The sequence below is a fragment of the Oncorhynchus keta genome, unplaced genomic scaffold, assembly GCF_023373465.1.
Source record: "Oncorhynchus keta strain PuntledgeMale-10-30-2019 unplaced genomic scaffold, Oket_V2 Un_contig_29890_pilon_pilon, whole genome shotgun sequence".
Classification (NCBI taxonomy): domain Eukaryota; kingdom Metazoa; phylum Chordata; class Actinopteri; order Salmoniformes; family Salmonidae; genus Oncorhynchus; species Oncorhynchus keta.
Window position 1 is genome coordinate 15342 of NW_026286778.1, and position 14662 is coordinate 30003.

Here is a 14662-nt window from a genome sequence, read left to right on the forward strand (position 1 = left end):
GGTTATGGGCTCAGCACGGACACTGCGCCACTCTGCTCTCAGCCACTTAAGACAAGACTGTCACAATCCATGGCTTAGGCCACTGGGGTACTGTGTAAACAGTATGACCAATATGAACTGTTGGAAGAGGTCAAAAAAATGTATGATGGAAATGAGACATGCCCATGAAACAACACATTTTTAAAAAATTTTGTTTGCACTTAAAATCTAAAAAGAAACTTTTTAGCAGAGGATGGTTTCGATCCATCGACCTCTGGGTTATGGGCCCAACACGCTTCCGCTGAGCCACTCTGCTCTCAGCCACTTAAGAAAAGACTAGAACTCACAATCCATGGCTTAGGAGGCCAGTGTCTTAGTCCACTGGGGTACTGTGTAAACAGTATGACCAATACGAACTGTTGGAAGAGGTCAAAAAAATGTATAATGGAACTGAGACATGCCCATGAAACGACACATTTTTTTAATTTTTTGTTTGCACTTAAAATCTAAAACTAAACTTTTTAGCAGAGGATGGTTTCGATCCATCGACCTCTGGGTTATGGGCCCAGCACGCTTCCGCTGCGCCACTCTGCTCTCAGCCACTTAAGAAAAGACTAGAACTCACAATCCTTGGCTTAGGAGGCCAGTGTCTTAGGCCACTGGGGTACTGTGTAAACAGTATGACCAATATGAACTGTTGGAAGAGGTCAAAAAATGTATAATGGAAATGAGACATGCCCATGAAACAACACATTTTTTAAATTTTTGTTTGCACTTAAAATCTAAAAATAAACTGTTTAGCAGAGGATGGTTTCGATCCATCGACCTCTGGGTTATGGGCCCAGCACGCTTCCGCTGAGCCACTCTGCTCTCAGCCACTTAAGAAAAGACTAGAACTCACAATCCATGGCTTAGGAGGCCAGTGTCTTAGGCCACTGGGGTACTGTGTAAACAGTATGACCAATATGAACTGTTGGAAGAGGTCAAAAAAATGTATAATGGAAATGAGACATGCCCATGAAACAACACATTTTTAAATTTTTTGTTTGCACTTAAAATCTAAAAATAAACTTTTAGCAGAGGATGGTTTCGATCCATTGACCTCTGGGTTATGGGCTCAGCACGCTTCCACTGCGCCACTCTGCTCTCAGCCACTTAAGAAAAGACTAGAACTCACAATCCATGGCTTAGGAGGCCAGTGTCTTAGGCGACTGGGGTACTGTGTAAACAGTATGACCAATATGAACTGTTGGAAGAGGTCAAAAAAATGTATAATGGAACTGAGACATGCCCATGAAACGACACATTTTTAAATTTTTTGTTTGCACTTAAAATCTAAAAATAAACTGTTTAGAAGAGGATGGTTTCGATCCATTGACCTCTGGGTTATGGGCTCAGCACGCTTACACTGCGCCACTCTGCTCTCAGCCACTTAAGACAAGACTAGAACTCACAATCCATGGCTTAGGCCACTGGGGTACTGTGTAAACAGTATGACCAATATGAACTGTTGGAAGAGGTCAAAAAAATGTATAATGGAACTGAGACATGCCCATGAAACGACACATTTTTTTAATTTTTGTTTGCACTTAAAATCTAAAAATAAACTGTTTAGAAGAGGATGGTTTCGATCCATTGACCTCTGGGTTATGGGCTCAGCACGCTTCCACTGTGCCACTCTGCTCTCTGCCACTTAAGACAAGACTAGAACTCACAATCCATGGCTTAGGCCACTGGGGTACTGTGTAAACAGTATGACCAATACGAACTGTTGGAAGAGGTAAAAAAAATGTATAATGGAACTGAGACATGCCCATGAAACGACACGTTTTTACATTTTTTGTTTGCACTTAAAATCTAAAAAGAAACTTTTTAGCAGAGGATGGTTTCGATCCATCGACCTCTGGGTTATGGGCCCATCACGCTTCCGCTGAGCCACTCTGCTCTCAGCCACTTAAGAAAAGACTAGAACTCACAATCCATGGCTTAGGAGGCCAGTGTCTTAGGCCACTGGGGTACTGTGTAAACAGTATGACCAATACGAACTGTTGGAAGAGGTCAAAAAAATGTATAATGGAACTGAGACATGCCCATGAAACGACACATTTTTAAATTTTTGTTTGCACTTAAAATCTAAAAAATAAACTGTTTAGCAGAGGATGGTTTCGATCCATCGACCTCTGGGTTATGGGCCCAGCACGCTTCCGCTGCGCCACTCTGCTCTCAGCCACTTAAGAAAAGACTAGAACTCACAATCCATGGCTTAGGAGGCCAGTGTCTTAGGCCACTGGGGTACTGTGTAAACAGTATGACCAATATGAACTGTTGGAAGAGGTCAAAAAAAATGTATAATGGAACTGAGACATGCCCATGAAACGACACATTTTTTAAATTTTTTGTTTGCACTTAAAATCTAAAAATAAACTGTTTAGCAGAGGATGGTTTCGATCCATTGACCTCTGGGTTATGGGCTCAGCACGCTTCCACTGCGCCACTCTGCTCTCAGCCACTTAAGAAAAGACTAGAACTCACAATCCATGGCTTAGGAGGCCAGTGTCTTAGGCGACTGGGGTACTGTGTAAACAGTATGACCAATATGAACTGTTGGAAGAGGTCAAAAAAAATGTATAATGGAACTGAGACATGCCCATGAAACGACACATTTTTAATTTTTTGTTTGCACTTAAAATCTAAAAATAAACTGTTTAGAAGAGGATGGTTTCGATCCATTGACCTCTGGGTTATGGGCTCAGCACGCTTACACTGCGCCACTCTGCTCTCAGCCACTTAAGACAAGACTAGAACTCACAATCCATGGCTTAGGCCACTGGGGTACTGTGTAAACAGTATGACCAATATGAACTGTTGGAAGAGGTCCAAAAAAATGTATAATGGAACTGAGACATGCCCATGAAACGACACATTTTTTATTTTTTTTTGTTTGCACTTAAAATCTAAAAATAAACTGTTTAGAAGAGGATGGTTTCGATCCATTGACCTCTGGGTTATGGGCTCAGCACGCTTACACTGCGCCACTCTGCTCTCAGCCACTTAAGACAAGACTAGAACTCACAATCCATGGCTTAGGCCACTGGGGTACTGTGTAAACAGTATGACCAATACGAACTGTTGGAAGAGGTAAAAAAATGTATAATGGAACTGAGACATGCCCATGAAACGACACGTTTTTAAATTTTTTGTTTGCACTTAAAATCTAAAAGAAACTTTTAGCAGAGGATGGTTTCGATCCATCGACCTCTGGGTTATGGGCCCAACACGCTTCCGCTGAGCCACTCTGCTCTCAGCCACTTAAGAAAAGACTAGAACTCACAATCCATGGCTTAGGAGGCCAGTGTCTTAGGCCACTGGGGTACTGTGTAAACAGTATGACCAATACGAACTGTTGGAAGAGGTCAAAAAAATGTATAATGGAACTGAGACATGCCCATGAAACAACACATTTTTTAAATTTTTTGTTTGCACTTAAAATCTAAAAATAAACTGTTTAGCAGAGGATGGTTTCGATCCATCGACCTCTGGGTTATGGGCCCAGCACACTTCCGCTGAGCCACTCTGCTCTCAGCCACTTAAGAAAAGACTAGAACTCACAATCCATGGCTTAGGAGGCCAGTGTCTTAGGCCACTGGGGTACTGTGTAAACAGTATGACCAATACGAACTGTTGGAAGAGGTCAAAAAAATGTATAATGGAACTGAGACATGCCCATGAAACGAAACATTTTTTAATTTTTTTGTTTGCACTTAAAATCTAAAAATAAACTTTTTAGCAGAGGATGGTTTCGATCCATCGACCTCTGGGTTATGGGCCCAGCACGCTTCCGCTGAGCCACTCTGCTCTCAGCCACTTAAGAAAAGACTCACAATCCATGGCTTAGGAGGCCAGTGTCTTAGGCCACTGGGGTACTGTGTAAACAGTATGACCAATATGAACTGTTGGAAGAGGTCAAAAAAATGTATAATGGAACTGAGACATGCCCATGAAACGACACATTTTTAAATTTTTGTTTGCTAAAAAGTAACTGTTTAAAATCTAAAAATAGATGGGACTGTTTGGCTTAGGAGGCCAGTGATTACGACTGGTTTACCTTCTGCAAACATACGAACCAGGAAAAACAATGTGTACTGGATAGCACTGAGACATGCCCATGAAATGAAATTTAAGCTTTTCATTTCTGTTTGCGTTTCATTTTTAAAAACAAACTGTTTAGCAGAGGATGGCATCCATTGACCTCTGGGTTATGGGCTCAGCACGCTTCCACTGAGCCACTCTGCTCTCAGCCACTTAAGAAAAGACTAGAACTCACAATCCATGGCTTAGGAGGCCAGTGTCTTAGGCACTGGGGTACTGTGTAAACAGTATGACCAATATGAACTGTTGGAAGAGGTCAAAAAAATGTATAATGGAACTGAGACATGCCCATGAAACGACACATTTTTTTAATTTTTGTTGCACTTAAAATCTAAAAAGAAACTGTTTAGCAGAGGATGGTTTCGATCCATCGACCTCTGGGTTATGGGCACAGCACGCTTCCACTGAGCCACTCTGCTCTCAGCCACTTAAGAAAAGACTAGAACTCACAATCCTTGGCTTAGGAGGCCAGTGTCTTGAGGCCACTGGGGTACTGTGTAAACAGTATGACCAATACGAACTGTTGGAAGAGGTCAAAAAAAATGTATAATGGAACTGAGACATGCCCATGAAACGACACATTTTTTTAATTTTTTGTTTGCACTTAAAATCTAAAAATAAACTTTTTAGCAGAGGATGGTTTCGATCCATCGACCTCTGGGTTATGGGCCCAGCACGCTTCCGCTGCGCCACTCTGCTCTCAGCCACTTAAGAAAAGACTAGAACTCACAATCCATGGCTTAGGAGGCCAGTGTCTTAGGCCACTGGGGTACTGTGTAAACAGTATGACCAATATGAACTGTTGGAAGAGGTAAAAAAAAATGTATAATGGAACTGAGACATGCCCATGAAACAACACATTTTTTAAATTTTTTGTTTGCACTTAAAATCTAAAAATAAACTGTTTAGCAGAGGATGGTTTCGATCCATTGACCTCTGGGTTATGGGCTCAGCACGCTTCCACTGCGCCACTCTGCTCTCAGCCACTTAAGAAAAGACTAGAACTCACAATCCATGGCTTAGGAGGCCAGTGTCTTAGGCGACTGGGGTACTGTGTAAACAGTATGACCAATATGAACTGTTGGAAGAGGTCAAAAAAAATGTATAATGGAACTGAGACATGCCCATGAAACGACACATTTTTTAAATTTTTTGTTTGCACTTAAAATCTAAAAATAAACTGTTTAGAAGAGGATGGTTTCGATCCATTGACCTCTGGGTTATGGGCTCAGCACGCTTACACTGCGCCACTCTGCTCTCAGCCACTTAAGACAAGACTAGAACTCACAATCCATGGCTTAGGCCACTGGGGTACTGTGTAAACAGTATGACCAATATGAACTGTTGGAAGAGGTCCAAAAAAATGTATAATGGAACTGAGACATGCCCATGAAACGACACATTTTTTAAATTTTTTGTTTGCACTTAAAATCTAAAAATAAACTGTTTAGAAGAGGATGGTTTCGATCCATTGACCTCTGGGTTATGGGCTCAGCACGCTTGCACTGCGCCACTCTGCTCTCAGCCACTTAAGACAAGACTAGAACTCACAATCCATGGCTTAGGCCACTGGGGTACTGTGTAAACAGTATGACCAATACGAACTGTTGGAAGAGGTAAAAAAAATGTATAATGGAACTGAGACATGCCCATGAAACGACACGTTTTTTAAATTTTTTGTTTGCACTTAAAATCTAAAAATAAACTTTTTAGCAGAGGATGGTTTCGATCCATCGACCTCTGGGTTATGGGCCCAACACGCTTCCGCTGAGCCACTCTGCTCTCAGCCACTTAAGAAAAGACTAGAACTCACAATCCATGGCTTAGGAGGCCAGTGTCTTAGGCCACTGGGGTACTGTGTAAACAGTATGACCAATACGAACTGTTGGAAGAGGTCAAAAAAATGTATAATGGAACTGAGACATGCCCATGAAACGAAACATTTTTAAATTTTTTTGTTTGCACTTAAAATCTAAAAAGAAACTGTTTAGCAGAGGATGGTTTCGATCCATCGACCTCTGGGTTATGGGCCCAGCACGCTTCCGCTGAGCCACTCTGCTCTCAGCCACTTAAGAAAAGACTAGAACTCACAATCCATGGCTTAGGAGGCCAGTGTCTTAGGCCACTGGGGTACTGTGTAAACAGTATGACCAATACGAACTGTTGGAAGAGGTCAAAAAATGTATAATGGAACTGAGACATGCCCATGAAACGAAACATTTTAAAAAAATTTTTGTTTGCACTTAAAATCTAAAAACAAACTGTTTAGCAGAGGATGGTTTCGATCCATCGACCTCTGGGTTATGGGCACAGCACGCTTCCGCTGAGCCACTCTGCTCTCAGCCACTTAAGAAAAGACTAGAACTCACAATCCATGGCTTAGGAGGCCAGTGTCTTAGGCCACTGGGGTACTGTGTAAACAGTATGACCAATACGAACTGTTGGAAGAGGTCAAAAAAATGTATAATGGAACTGAGACATGCCCATGAAACGACACATTTTTTAAATTTTTTGCTTGCAATTAAAATCTAAAAAGTAACTGTTTAGCAGAGGATGGTTTCGATCCATCGACCTCTGGGTTATGGGCCAAGCACGCTTCCGCTGCGCCACTTTGCTTCCACCCACCCCAGATGGGACTTGAACCCACAATCTCTGGCTTAGGAGGCCAGTGCCTTATCCATTACGCCACTGGGGCACTGTTTACCTTCTGCAAACAGTACGAACTGATAGAAGCAGGAAAAACAATGTGTACTGGATAGCACTGAGAGACGCAAATGAAATTTAGCTTTCTCATTTCTGTTTGCGTTTCATTTTTAAAAACAAACTGTTTAGCAGAGGATGGTTTCGATCCATCGACCTCTGGGTTTTGGGCCCAGCACGCTTCCACTGCGCCACTCTGCTCTCAGCCACTTAAGAAAAGACTAGAACTCACAATCCATGGCTTAGGAGGCCAGTGTCTGAGGCCACTGGGGTACTGTGTAAACAGTATGACCAATACGAACTGTTGGAAGAGGTCAAAAAAAATGTATAATGGAACTGAGACATGCCCATGAAACGAAACATTTTTTAATTTTTTTGTTTGCACTTAAAATCTAAAAAGAAACTGTTTAGCAGAGGATGGTTTCGATCCATCGACCTCTGGGTTATGGGCCCAGCACGCTTCCGCTGAGCCACTCTGCTCTCAGCCACTTAAGAAAAGACTAGAACTCACAATCCATGGCTTAGGAGGCCAGTGTCTTAGGCCACTGGGGTACTGTGTAAACAGTATGACCAATACGAACTGTTGGAAGAGGTCAAAAAAATGTATAATGGAACTGAGACATGCCCATGAAACGAAACATTTTTAAATTTTTTTTTTTTGCACTTAAAATCTAAAATAAACTGTTTAGCAGAGGATGGTTTCGATCCATCGACCTCTGGGTTATGGGCCCAGCACGCTTCCGCTGAGCCACTCTGCTCTCAGCCACTTAAGGAAAGACTAGAACTCACAATCCATGGCTTAGGAGGCCAGTGTCTTAGGCCACTGGGGTACTGTGTAAACAGTATGACCAATACGAACTGTTGGAAGAGGTCAAAAAAATGTATAATGGAACTGAGACATGCCCATGAAACGACACATTTTTTTATTTTTTTGTTTGCACTTAAAATCTAAAAATAAACTGTTTAGCAGAGGATGGTTTCGATCCATTGACCTCTGGGTTATGGGCTCAGCACACTTCCACTGCGCCACTCTGCTCTCAGCCACTTAAGAAAAGACTAGAACTCACAATCCATGGCTTAGAGGCCAGTGTCTTAGGCGACTGGGGGTACTGTGTAAACAGTATGACCAATATGAACTGTTGGAAAGGTCAAAAAAAAATGTATAATGGAAAGACAACATTTTTAATTTTTTGTTTGCACTTAAAATCTAAAAATAAACTGTTTAGAAGAGGATGGTTTGATCCATGACCTCTGGGTTATGGGCTCAGCACGCTTACACTGCGCCACTCTGCTCTCAGCCACTTAAGACAAGACTAGAACTCACAATCCATGGCTTAGGCCACTGGGGTACTGTGTAAACAGTATGACCAATATGAACTGTTGGAAGAGGTCCAAAAAAATGTATAATGGAACTGAGACATGCCCATGAACGACACATTTTTTAATTTTTTGTTTGCGTTTAAAATCTAAAAATAAACTGTTTAGAAGAGGATGGTTTCGATCCATTGACCTCTGGGTTATGGGCTCAGCACGCTTCCACTGCGCCACTCTGCTCTCAGCCACTTAAGACAAGACTAGAACTCACAATCCATGGCTTTGGAGGCCTGTGTAAACAGTATGACCTACGAACTGTTGGAAGAGGTAAAAAAAATGTATAATGGAACTGAGACATGCCCATGACACCATTTTTGTTTGCACTTAAAATCTAAAAGAAACTTTTTAGCAGAGGATGGTTTCGATCCATCGACCTCTGGGTTATGGGCCCAACACGCTTCCGCTGAGCCACTCTGCTCTCAGCCACTTAGAAAAAGATAGAACTCACAATCCATGGCTTAGGAGGCCAGTGTCTTAGGCCACTGGGGTACTGTGTAAACAGTATGACCAATACGAACTGTTGGAAGAGGTCAAAAAAATGTATAATGGAACTGAGACATGCCCATGAAGCGAAACATTTTTAAATTTTTTGTTTGCATTAAAATCTAAAAGAGAAACTGTTTAGCAGAGGATGGTTTCGATCCATCGACCTCTGGGTTATGGGCACTTCCGCTGAGCCACTCTGCTCTCAGCCACTTAAGAAAAGACTAGAACTCACAATCCATGGCTTAGGAGGCCAGTGTCTTAGGCCACTGGGGTACTGTGTAAACAGTATGACCAATACGAACTGTTGGAAGAGGTCAAAAAAATGTATAATGGAACTGAGACATGCCCATGACATTTTTAATTTTTTTGTTTTGCACTTAAAATCTAAAAAGAAACTGTTTAGCAGAGGATGGTTTCGATCCATCGACCTCTGGGTTATGGGCCCAGCACGCTTCCGCTGAGCCACTCTGCTCTCAGCCCATAAGAAAAGACTAGAACTCACAATTGGCTTAGGAGGCCAGTGTCTTAGGCCACTGGGGTACTGTGTAAACAGTATGACCAATACGAACTGTTGGAAGAGGTCAAAAAAATGTATAATGGAAATGAGACATGCCCATGAAACAACACATTTTTTAATTTTTTTGCTTGCAATTAAAATCTAAAAAGTAACTGTTTCGATCCATCGACCTCTGGGTTATGGGCCCAGCACACTTCCGCTGCGCCACTCTGCTTCCACCCACCCCAGATGGGACTTGAACCCACAATCCCTGGCTTAGGAGGCCAGTGCCTTATCCATTAGGCCACTGGGGCACTGTTTACCTTCTGCAAACAGTACGAACTGATAGAAGCAGGAAAAACAATGTGTACTGGATAGCACTGAGAGACGCAAATGAAATTTAGCTTTCTCATTTCTGTTTGCGTTTCATTTTTAAAAACAAACTGTTTAGCAGAGGATGGTTTCGATCCATGACCTCTGGGTTTTGGGCCCAGCACGCTTCCACTGCGCCCTCTGCTCTCAGCCACTTAAGAAAAGACTAGAACTCACAATCCATGGCTTAGGAGGCCAGTGTCTTAGGCCACTGGGGTACTGTGTAAACAGTATGACCAATATGAACTGTTGGAAGAGGTCAAAAAAAAATGTATAATGGAACTGAGACATGCCCATGAAGCGACACATTTTTAAATTTTTTGTTTGCACTTAAAATCTAAAAATAAACTGTTTAGCAGAGGATGGTTTCGATCCATCGACCTCTGGGTTATGGGCCCAGCACGCTTCCGCTGAGCCACTCTGCTCTCAGCCACTTAAGAAAAGACTAGAACTCACAATCCATGGCTTAGGAGGCCAGTGTCTTAGGCCACTGGGGTACTGTGTAAACAGTATGACCAATATGAACTGTTGGAAAGGTCAAAAAAAAATGTATAATGGAAATGAGACATGCCATGAAACAACACATTTTTAAATTTTTGTTTGCACTTAAAATCTAAAAATAAACTGTTTAGCAGAGGATGGTTTCGATCCATTGACCTCTGGGTTATGGGCTCAGCACGCTTCCACTGCGCCACTCTGCTCTCAGCCACTTAAGAAAAGACTAGAACTCACAATCCATGGCTTAGGAGGCCAGTGTCTTAGGCGACTGGGGTACTGTGTAAACAGTATGACCAATATGAACTGTTGGAAGAGGTCAAAAAAAATGTATAATGGAACTGAGACATGCCCATGAAACGACACATTTTTTTTTTTTTTGTTTGCACTTAAAATCTAAAAATAAACTGTTTAGAAGAGGATGGTTTCGATCCTTTGACCTCTGGGTTATGGGCTCAGCACGCTTACACTGCGCCACTCTGCTCTCAGCCACTTAAGACAAGACTAGAACTCACAATCCATGGCTTAGGCCACTGGGGTACTGTGTAAACAGTATGACCAATATGAACTGTTGGAAGAGGTCAAAAAAAAAATGTATAATGGAACTGAGACATGCCCATGAAACGACACATTTTTAAATTTTTGTTTGCACTTAAAATCTAAAAATAAACTGTTTAGAAGAGGATGGTTTCGATCCATTGACCTCTGGGTTATGGGCTCAGCACGCTTACACTGCGCCACTCTGCTCTCAGCCACTTAAGACAAGACTAGAACTCACAATCCATGGCTTAGGCCACTGGGGTACTGTGTAAACAGTATGACCAATACGAACTGTTGGAAGAGGTCAAAAAAATGTATAATGGAACTGAGACATGCCCATGAAACGACACATTTTTAAATTTTTGTTTGCACTTAAAATCTAAAAATAAACTTTTTAGCAGAGGATGGTTTCGATCCATCGACCTCTGGGTTATGGGCCCAACACGCTTCCGCTGAGCCACTCTGCTCTCAGCCACTTAAGAAAAGACTAGAACTCACAATCCATGGCTTAGGAGGCCAGTGTCTTAGGCCACTGGGGTACTGTGTAAACAGTATGACCAATACGAACTGTTGGAAGAGGTCAAAAAAATGTATAATGGAACTGAGACATGCCCATGGAAACATTTTACATTTTTGTTTGCACTTAAAATCTAAAAAGAACTGTTTAGCAGAGGATGGTTTGATCCATCGATGGGCCCAGCACGCTTCCAACTCTGCTCTCAGCCACTTACGAAAAGACTAGAACTCACAATCCATGGCTTAGGAACAGTGTCTGAGGCCACTGGGGCACTGTGTAAACAGTATGACCAATACGAACTGTTGGAAGAGGTCAAAAAATGTATAATGGAACTGAGACATGCCCATGAAACGAAACATTTTTTAATTTTTTGTTTGCACTTAAAATCTAAAAGAAACTGTTTAGCAGAGGATGGTTTCGATCCATCGACCTCTGGGTTATGGGCCCAGCACGCTTCCGCTGAGCCACTCTGCTCTCAGCCACTAAGAAAAGACTAGAACTCACAATCCATGGCTTAGGAGGCCAGTGTCTTAGGCCACTGGGGACTGTGTAAACAGTATGACCAATACGAACTGTTGGAAGAGGTCAAAAAATGTATAATGGAACTGAGACATGCCCATGAAACGACACATTTTTTAAATTTTTTGTTTGCAATTAAAATCTAAAAATAAACTGTTTAGCAGAGGATGGTTTCGATCCAAACTCTGGGTTATGGGCCCAGCACGCTTCAGCTGCGCCACTCTGCTCCACCCACCCCAGATGGGACTTGAACCCACAATCCTGGCTTAGGAGGCCAGTGTCTTAGGCCACTGGGGCACTGTTTACCTTCTTATGAACTGATAGAAGCAGGAAAAACAATGTGTACTGGATAGCACTGAGAGACGCAAATGAAATTTAGCTTTCTCATTTCTGTTTGCGTTTCACTTTTAAAAACAAACTGTTTAGCAGAGGATGGTTTCGATCCATTGACCTCTGGGTTATGGGCTCAGCACGCTTCCGCTGAGCCACTCTGCTCTCAGCCACTTAAGAAAAGACTAGAACTCACAATCCATGGCTTAGGAGGCCAGTGTCTTAGGCGACTGGGGTACTGTGTAAACAGTATGACCAATATGAACTGTTGGAAGAGGTCAAAAAAATGTATAATGGAACTGAGACATGCCCATGAAACGAAACATTTTTTTATTTTTTTGTTTGCACTTAAAATCTAAAAATAAACTGTTTAGCAGAGGATGGTTTCGATCCATCGACCTCTGGGTTATGGGCACAGCACGCTTCCGCTGAGCCACTCTGCTCTCAGCCACTTAAGAAAAGACTAGAACTCACAATTCTTGGCTTAGGAGGCCAGTGTCTTAGGCCACTGGGGTACTGTGTAAACAGTATGACCAATACGAACTGTTGGAAGAGGTCAAAAAAATGTATAATGGAAATGAGACATGCCCATGAAACAACACATTTTTTAATTTTTTTGCTTGCAATTAAAATCTAAAAAGTAACTGTTTCGATCCATCGACCTCTGGGTTATGGGCCCAGCACACTTCCGCTGAGCCACTCTGCTCTCAGCCACTTAAGAAAAGACTAGAACTCACAATCCCTGGCTTAGGGGAGGCCAGTGCCTTATCCATTAGGCCACTGGGGCACTGTTTACCTTCTGCAAACAGTACGAACTGATAGAAGCAGGAAAAACAATGTGTACTGGATAACTGAGACATATGAGCATTTTTTCATTTCTGTTTGCGTTTCATTTTTTAAAACAAACTGTTTAGCAGAGGATGGTTTCGATCCATTGACCTCTGGGTTATGGGCTCAGCACGCTTCCGCTGAGCCACTCTGCTCTCAGCCACTTAAGAAAAGACTAGAACTCACAATCCATGGAGGAGGCCAGTGTCTTAGACTGGGGTACTGTGTAAACAGCCAATATGAACTGTTGGAAGAGGTCAAAAATGTATAATGGAACTGAGACATGCCCGACACATTTTTTAATTTTTTGTTTGCACTTAAAATCTAAAAAAATAAACTGTTTAGCAGAGGATGGTTTTCGATTCATCGACCTCTGGGTTATGGGCCCAGCAACGCTTCCGCTGAGCCACTCTGCTCTCAGCCACTTAAGAAAAGACTAGAACTCACAATCCATGGCTTAGGAGGCCAGTGTCTTAGGCCACTGGGGTACTGTGTAAACAGTATGACCAATACGAACTGTTGGAAGAGGTCAAAAAATGTATAATGGAACTGAGACATGCCCATGAAACGACACATTTTTAAATTTTTAACTTGCAATTAAAATCTAAAAATAAACTTTTAGCAGAGGATGGTTTTCGATCCATCGACCTCTGGATTATGGGCCCAGCAGCTTCCGCTGCGCCACTCTGCTCTCTCAGCATAGAAAAGACTAGAACTCACAATCCTTGGCTAAGGCCAGTGTCTTAGGCCACTGGGGTACTGTGTAAACAGTATGACCAATATGAACTGTTGGAAGAGGTCAAAAAAATGTATAATGGAAATGAGACATACCCATGGAAACAACACATTTTTAAATTTTTTGTTGCACTTAAAATCTAAAAATAAACTGTTTAGCAGAGAGATGGTTTCGATCCATCGACCTCTGGGTTATGGGCTCAACACGCTTCCACTGCATACTCTGCTCTCAGCCACTTAAGAAAAGACTAGAACTCTCACAATCCATGGCTTAGGAAGGCCAGTGTCTTAGGCGACTGGGTGCTGCGTGTAAAACAGTATGACCAATATGGAACTGTTGGAAAGGTCAAAAAAATGTATAATGGAACTGAGACATGCCCATGAAATGACGCATTTTTAATTTTTGTTTGCACTTAAAATCTAAAAATAAACTGTTTAGAGAGGGATGGTTTCGATCCATTGACCTCTGGGTTATGGGCTCAGCACGCTTACACTGCGCCACTCTGCTCTCAGCCACTTAAGACAAGACTAGAACTCACAATCCGCGAGCTTGAGGCCACTGGGGTACTGATGTAATAAACAGTATGACCAATATGAACTGTTGGAAGAGGTCCAAAAAAATGTATAATGGAACTGAGACATGCCCATGAAGCGACCGCATTTTTTTAACTTTTGCACTTAAAATCTAAAAATAAACTGTTTAGAAGAGGATGGTTTTCGATCCATTGACTTCTGGGTTATGGGCTCAACACGCTTACACTGCGCCACTCCGCTCTGCTCTCAGCCACTTAAGACAAGACTAGAACTCACAATCCATGGCTTAGGCTGCACTGGGGTGCTGTGTAAAAACGGTATGACCAATACGAACTGTTGGAAGAGGTAAAAAAAATGTATAATGGAACTGAGACATGCCCATGAAGCGACACGTTTTTTAAATGTTTTGTTTGCACTTAAAATCCCACAAAAATAAACTTTTTTTGCAGAGGATGGTTTCGATCCATCGACCTCTGGGTTATGGGCCCAGCACGCTTCCGCTGCAGGCCACTCTGCTCTCAGCCACTTAAGAAAAGACTAGAACTCACAATCCATGGCTTAGGAGGCCAGTGTCTTGGGCCACTGGGGTACTGTGTAAACAGTATGAC

General features: G+C 42.3%; 3 non-coding genes across 3 annotated transcripts; all 3 read right to left on the reverse strand.

Annotated features, from left to right (window-relative positions):
- Positions 1-6750: 6750 nt before the first annotated feature.
- Positions 6751-6823, reverse strand: trnar-ccu (transfer RNA arginine (anticodon CCU)). The gene has a single exon. It is a non-coding gene; the product is annotated as a tRNA-Arg (tRNA).
- Positions 6824-6957: 134 nt separating this feature from the next.
- On the reverse strand, positions 6958-7029 carry trnal-caa (transfer RNA leucine (anticodon CAA)). Its single transcript has one exon. It is a non-coding gene; the product is annotated as a tRNA-Leu (tRNA).
- A 2396-nt stretch (positions 7030-9425) lies between these two features.
- Positions 9426-9498, reverse strand: trnar-ccu (transfer RNA arginine (anticodon CCU)). Its single transcript has one exon. It is a non-coding gene; the product is annotated as a tRNA-Arg (tRNA).
- Between the last annotated feature and the right edge of the window lie 5164 nt (positions 9499-14662).